The following is a 7,251-nucleotide window of genomic DNA, read 5'->3' on the forward strand; positions in this document are numbered from 1 at the left end:
CACAAGTAAATGAATGAAAGCGACCAATTGACAAGAAGCGCCCTAAACTCGTAAAAAAATCCCTAGGATTGTGTTCCACTCTTTCCGGACACTGCTAGACCCACGAGTCTTAATCCACTTTATTGTGCTGTATATTTTCCGCGAATCCATGCGATATGCGGACATTTAGTCCTGGAAAAAAACTTGTGTTGTTGATTGTTTTTATGTTTGTGTACGGCTGATGCAATGGATCGAACCAAATGGAAGACATGAAGCAGAAAGGCGGACCTTGCAATATCGCGGGACAAACGCTAGGAAGAAGAAGTCCTGGAAAAAAAAAACTTCTGGCACTTAGCTGGAAAGTTTTGCTCCATAAATCATGCTCAACCGACTCTGCATCTTCTGACAACCATTTTTTTGAATCGCTCCACTACTGTTTAGATGAGAACAACTTCATTTCTCCGGAAGAAGTGAAAAATCACCTACATCAGTTCTTCAACAAAAAAAAAATAAGCCCAATAAATAAAACAAAAATAAAAACAATAAATAAATCAATAAAATAATAAAATAATAAAAATAATAAAACTTCTACCATCCATCTACCGAAGAGATTGAGAATGCTCATCGAATAGACCGGCACCAAAAATATACCGATTAAATTTAATTAACTAAAATATAGTTGTAGTAGTAATTAGAATTTTCTTTTATTCCAGTTACAAAAACTTTTGTAACTAAAATAGAGGAGGACCAATTTTTGTACTAACCCATTATTTTTTGTAAAGGTGATGTCATCCGCCAAACGAAAAGAGTATAGCCGCTGACTACATATTTTCATAAATTATTTTTCTCTATATTTTTTCTTTTCCTACTCCAGAATCTTGCGTTCTTTAGAGGCGTGCAGAGAATTTTGTCTGTAACTGTGTCTTTACGCCGGTGATGATATTTTAATGAAATAAAAAAGTTAGTGGTTAGATACAATAAAAAAAATTTAAAATTTTAAAAAATATAATGAAAATGATATAATTAACAATATAATGATATAATAACAACAATATATATAATACGTTATGTATGATAATTGACGTAATATAATATATAAATATAATAAATATAGATGTAACATGAACTGTTTTAAAATATTTAATGATGAAGTTAAAACAAAATTACGAATTTCAATCAAATATGTAATATTTCTCATATAATTAACATAAATGAAGATATTTTGGTCATTTAAGCCATAATTTATATCCAAAAGACTCATTCCGTATTGATTAGAGAAGGTCATTGTCTTGTCTTTTTTTTTTTTGCCAATTCCTCCAAACTAAATAAATCTCTTTCCTTTTTAATTCGAAGAAATTGAGGCCTGAGGTGGTGATTTCTGTGCACGCGATAATGACAGCATTCTCCTCTAAATCACATCCTCTTTTGATCAAACTGCAGAGTATTGCACGTGATTGGAAGGGAAAACTCGAGAAAATTCGAGAAAATTCGCGAAGTTTGCCGGAACGTCGGCCGCTTTTAGTGTAGATATTAAAAAGAATCCAATTCTAAGGACATATTTGATTGTATTTGAAATTTATTATATTGATATTTTTTATTTTTTTTATGTTATATTGATTGTATTTGAAATTTATTTGAAATCATATTTGAAATCAACGTCTAATTATTATGTAATTAATTATAAATTATTATTATTAATATTAATATTATTACCCAATTATTACGTATTAATCACACTTTTGATTTGTATTTTTAGAATTTAATTTTCTTCACTTCATCAAAGATTCGAATGGTTTGCGACCGCAGCGGTGTTGTGCGTAATCCGTGTTAATTGAACTCATTTTCAATTCTAGGAGAATTCTTGTTCTGAATTTCTGAAGATTTCTCAAAAGAAAAACGTTTCCTTTTCTCAAAAGATTTCTCAAAATAAAGGGGAAAAAAGAAAGAAAAGTTTCTCAAAAGAAAGAAAAGTTCACTTTAAAATCATAGAGCCTAGAGTAGTTCCATAGACAAACACTATAATTTCTACGATTTTTTTTATTAATCCGAGAAAAGATTCTTTTTCTTTCAAACTTTTCCTTACTTTTATAGCAATCATTCTCGGATGTGATTCAGGTGCCCTGCAAATCTGGTAGTGATTCCCAATTTTCTTTCAATTTTTAACCTTTCCGGACTTAGTGCACTTATCTGGAACGTATACCTCTAACTTTCTTGGAGTTTTTAACCTTTTCGGACTTAGTGCACTTATCTGGAACGTACGCCTTTAACCACGCTCGCTTCACCATCCACACTTCTTCTTCGTCCACTTCCAGATCAGCACCTAAGAACAGGCTAATGTTTGCGTCTTCGTCTTCCGAAGTAATGGTGAGTGAACAGGATTTGACGCTCACACGTGAATACAATGCCGTATTATTTCACGCCTCATTTCGAACACGGGGCCACATCCATTTCAAAGGCCGGTTCAGTAAGGTTCACTAGTAAAAATTATGGCAAGAAAATTGATGACAACTGGAATATTAATCGAATCGTAGAAATTTCCCATTTATTCTAATCAAGCAGAAAATTCTGCTAAAAACGTACCTTCATCCTGAACTTTCGCTTATGAATGAAAGACATTTCTAGTGTTATTATTATTATATTATTATATTAATTATTATTACCTATTATAACTTTCTTATAATTATTATTATTTAATTACTATTATTATTATTATATTTATTATCGGTAGGATTTGACTGATGGATATTCACCTTCATCCTTATATTTAATAAAGGATGAACAATAAAATGCATTGAGGCGTTGCTGAATCCTTATCAGGATCCACCTACGCGTTCCTCTTCGGCTCAGATTTCCTTTGAGGTCTATGAAAGTGCGTGTAGCCTGCAGAGTGACTTGCGGACCGAACCGATGTGTCAATTCAGTATTTTTCCATCCTCACAGACACGTATGGTACCAATTTATCGACCCCCGGAGGGATAAGAAAACCTTGGTTCGCACTAGAGCGGTATTGAACCAACGATCGATCGTGTAGTCACATCTTAACCTCTTACCGGTTGCGCTACAACTGCTCCATTAATTAAAATTAACTGAAATAAAAACCATTTGATTCCAGTTTAATTTAGAGCTCTATCAAAGCCATTTTGGATTAGTTTTTACTATTTCTTATCAATTTACCTCTGTACTGTATAATACAACCAAATAGTTCAACTCTTAAACTCTTATAACTCTTAAAAAGACGAGGTAAAAATGTAAAAATGTGAACAAGATCTAATAATATGAGTAGATTTAATAAAGATATGTATATACAATAGTAGATATAATTATTGGAGCATTATATTGTGAGATATTGTTGGTTATATATATACCGTGTACCTCATAGACAAGTCTGATAACAATTTATGGACTGTTGAGGGATAGAAAAAACTCTATCGAGGCCATTTTGGATCAATATTTACTATTTCATTGAAGGAAAAATAGAAAAAACAGTAATAAACTAGAAAACTGATTCGGAAAGAACAGAAATTTCGGAAAGAAAAGAGGAGAACGTTGGTGCAAGGACAGAAGTAAAGCTACAAAAAAAAATCCAGGCAGCATCTGAAGACGAACGAAGAGACGATGGCTCGAACGAAGACTATCGCTAGAAGCCATAATAGTGGATGATTGCAGTTTTGCGTGAGGGAATTATCGTTGTTATATTTTATCGAATAACCCCCGATATGTCCAGCCGAAAATCCATTGGGAAAGCTTACCCGATGAAGGCCTCGAAAAACTGATCGATCTTAGGAGGAGCGAGAGGAACAAGAAGTAAAATTGTCCGATTCCATCCGAGTCCGAGTTCTTTACGGACCGAAGCGCTTATTTCTTGCTCGTTATGGATCAAATTTGAGAAAAACGTCGTTTAAAATATGAAATTACCGCCGAAGTATTACAAATCCATAAAAAGGAGACCAAATGTAGCCACGGCATTCCTTGCTTTCAACAGATTATACGGTAGCTGAGCTTCTCTACTGAGAAAAAAAATCCCCCTTTGTGAATAGGGATTGCTTGTTCTTAACGAGTAATGAGGGGCAATAACGAAACGATCAATAAATTAATTAAAACAGTCTTTTTTGTTGTTATTTTAAATATAAACGAATAAAATGCTAAAAGTTTCTAGTTGAATGACACAGTGCTCATTTATTGAAACCCATTGGGCATTGTTTTGTCTTTGTTTTTGTTGTTTGCTTTGTTTTTTTTTGTTTGTTTTTGTCTTTATTAGATTGGTGTTGAGCAAATAAACATCGTCCAACAGCCACCTAAATTTTCCAGAAAAAATTTTTAAAAATTTTTAAAAGCAAAAAAAAAAACCTCAAGGACATGCCATCTGACTTTTCTTTCTTTTTTTTTCTATCAAAGATAGAAAGCTTTTCTCCAATAGCTTTTCTCCAACAATATCCGTTTGGACACAAGAAATATGAAATATTGTCTCGAAAACAAACGTTGAAATCTTCCAGGATGTCAATATTTTGAAGAAATATATTCTTACTCAACTTCTTATAACTTACTATGCTTAGAGAGTTAGGAGAGAAATTAGGTAGAGCTTGGAGTTATCCGGAAACTGTCGTCATTCCTTGCGTTTTCACTTGAAACTTGCAAAAAATGGAACCGACTACAATTTCTGAGCAAAGTTCACTTAATTGTTGTAGTCTACAGCAGTTTTATAAGTGAGCATTTTATTCCCTATCGGTTCTATCTAAGTTGGAAAAGGTGTAGCGCAATCGGTAAGAGGTTCCACTGTAATTGCACGGTGGTGTCGATGGCTCGAAACCGCCACAGTGCCAACCAAGAAATATCTCAGTCCCTTCAGAGTGGACGAAATAGCAGCAGACTTGTCTGTGAGCATAAAAAAAACTGACTTCAAACATCGGTCATCCCTCCAAAAGTCATTGTAAAGACTAGTTACGCGTTCGCATAAACCTCAAACGATTCCGGATTGAAGGAGAACGCGTTCGCGAATCCCCCATAAGGGCAGATCAATCCCCTATGCACTTTATCCTTTATCCTTCCATTCCACTTTTAAATCATTTTAGAGAAATTCACGTGTAGGTTAGTCCGAATCCGAGGATGAGGACTAGATGCAGTGGAGGGAAAAAAAGTTGGAATTCCTAGAATAGTAGGAGAACTCGGGAATGCTGTGTTGAGTTATGTTGAGTAGAACTTTCATCACTTGCTCTGAACCACATTCATGAATTTTTGCAATCGCACCAGGATTGAGTCCATTATAAGGAGTCGTTGTTCCTCAAACTCGAGGAAATTCCTTTCCCTCATTGGTAAATTCATTTATTTATATCAGATCAGACTTTCTTGTTGTTTAAATGGACTAAAAATTAATCTTTGGCCAACGTAGATATAGAAATAGACACAAAGACAACAAAAAAATTAAGAAATATATCTGGAATAATAATAATAATAATAATAATAATAAACTATTAATGTATTCAGATAGTCAGGCACAGAAATCTACTAGCAACCTAACTGGGCACTAGAGGTCTGGTTCCTAGGGATTGCTTCAACCGAATCCACGGTGGCGCACCAGCGTAGAGATCGTTGGAGCAATTTCCAGTGGTTCGGATTTCATTTAATTATTTGAGCTGCACCCAACAATTAATTGTTCCCCTTATTTTTTAATTCCAATTTAATTTAATTTTAATCAATTTTAATTTCTTTACAGTTCGGCTATCAGTGCTGCTGATTTTTGTGTACACGAAGTAACACTCTAAGCAGTAATTACACAGAAACTTTGATATTTCCGGAGGCTACAAGTACAAACCTTCTGGAAATTTCTGGCACTGTGCCCCTTCAGATGCAGCGTAGGGGCAAAGCATAATTTGTAAATATCACAGTAAACACATGGAGCACTTTACATAAATCCAGAAATCAGACAATTACTTAGGAGCACCAAATTCGTAAGCGCACCTAACAATATAGCTCTTTAAACCTAGAAGAGTTATGAAGTGAAAGCTCGGAAAGAGGATGAGTGGTGAAATGCTCATTCGATGCGACTTTCTACAAATATGAGTGAAAAAATCCACTTCACGAGGTTTAGAGGCAGCATATTACGGTACTGACAATCTCGTCTCTGGGCAAATATAGAGCTCGACATGTAGGTTGCGAATATGAGCGTGGTCCCACTCGATTCCCCTCAATCATCCTGTAAAACGGCGTGGGAACTTATTTATTTGCTACGAGATACGTTAGAACGCGCCACCCATGCGGGCACGCTCCAATTTCCCCAGCAGCCTCTTAATCAGTTTTACTTGAATAGGCCGCCGAGAAGACCTCATTAATTTTCGACCGCTCGCTCCTGGCAAACGTGGCGCGTGCAAAATGATTGAAGTGTTGTCGCATATGTCGTATTTAAAAAAACAATTCCCACGCTGTTTTCCGGGACAATTAGAGGGAAATGAGTGGGGTCATGATTATGTTCATAATCTACACCTCTATAATTATCTGGAACTCTATATTTACCCATAGAGACCTCAACATCGACCATTCTTTTTTTCTTTTCTTTTCTTATTTTCTTTCTCTTTTTTCTTTTCTTTCTTTTTGTTTCCTGATTCCTTGAATTATGCAGGCGTAGAGATTTCACTTGTAGTATAAATTGATAATTGAGATTAGTGATTACTGTATTTGTGTCGAATGCTTCGAATTTTTGCTGCTTCTCCTGGAACCTCTCTGTGGAAATCGACTTACCAACAACTGAAAAAGGTGGTGTGGAAAATCCCTCCGAACACCGCTCATAAATCTTTTTAAGGCACATAAATATTTGCTCTGGAGCAAAGAAATTGAGTCAAATTGGCTTCATATCAAGTATATTTCAAGAGAAATAAAGCAGAGAGCTCAGGGAATGCTGTCATTAAAGCAATATTTGAAAAATGACTAGAAAAGAAGTCCGCTCCTCTCCTCGCATAAAGCACCATCAACCGGAAATATTTCCTTATTTTCCGGAAGTTGGTGGTGCCTCTAATCAATAAAAGACTACTGGGATGTATGCTATTGAAAATAATTATAAAACACGGAATCTTGCAATGAAAAATAAAGAATGGGCAATTTTCGAGCTTTGAAATTTGAAAATAGAAGTTTAAAAGACTGTAAATTTTCAAATATTTTGTATGTAATAAATTATTTTGTCAATTTTTTCTTTCGAAAAATAAATAGATAAACAAATTATACTATAAATAAATACTTAAATATAACTCTTCCAATGGCGGGGATTCCCTCATACTCACCTTT

The sequence above is a fragment of the Necator americanus genome, chromosome I (assembly GCF_031761385.1).
Source record: "Necator americanus strain Aroian chromosome I, whole genome shotgun sequence".
In the NCBI taxonomy this organism is placed as follows: domain Eukaryota; kingdom Metazoa; phylum Nematoda; class Chromadorea; order Rhabditida; family Ancylostomatidae; genus Necator; species Necator americanus.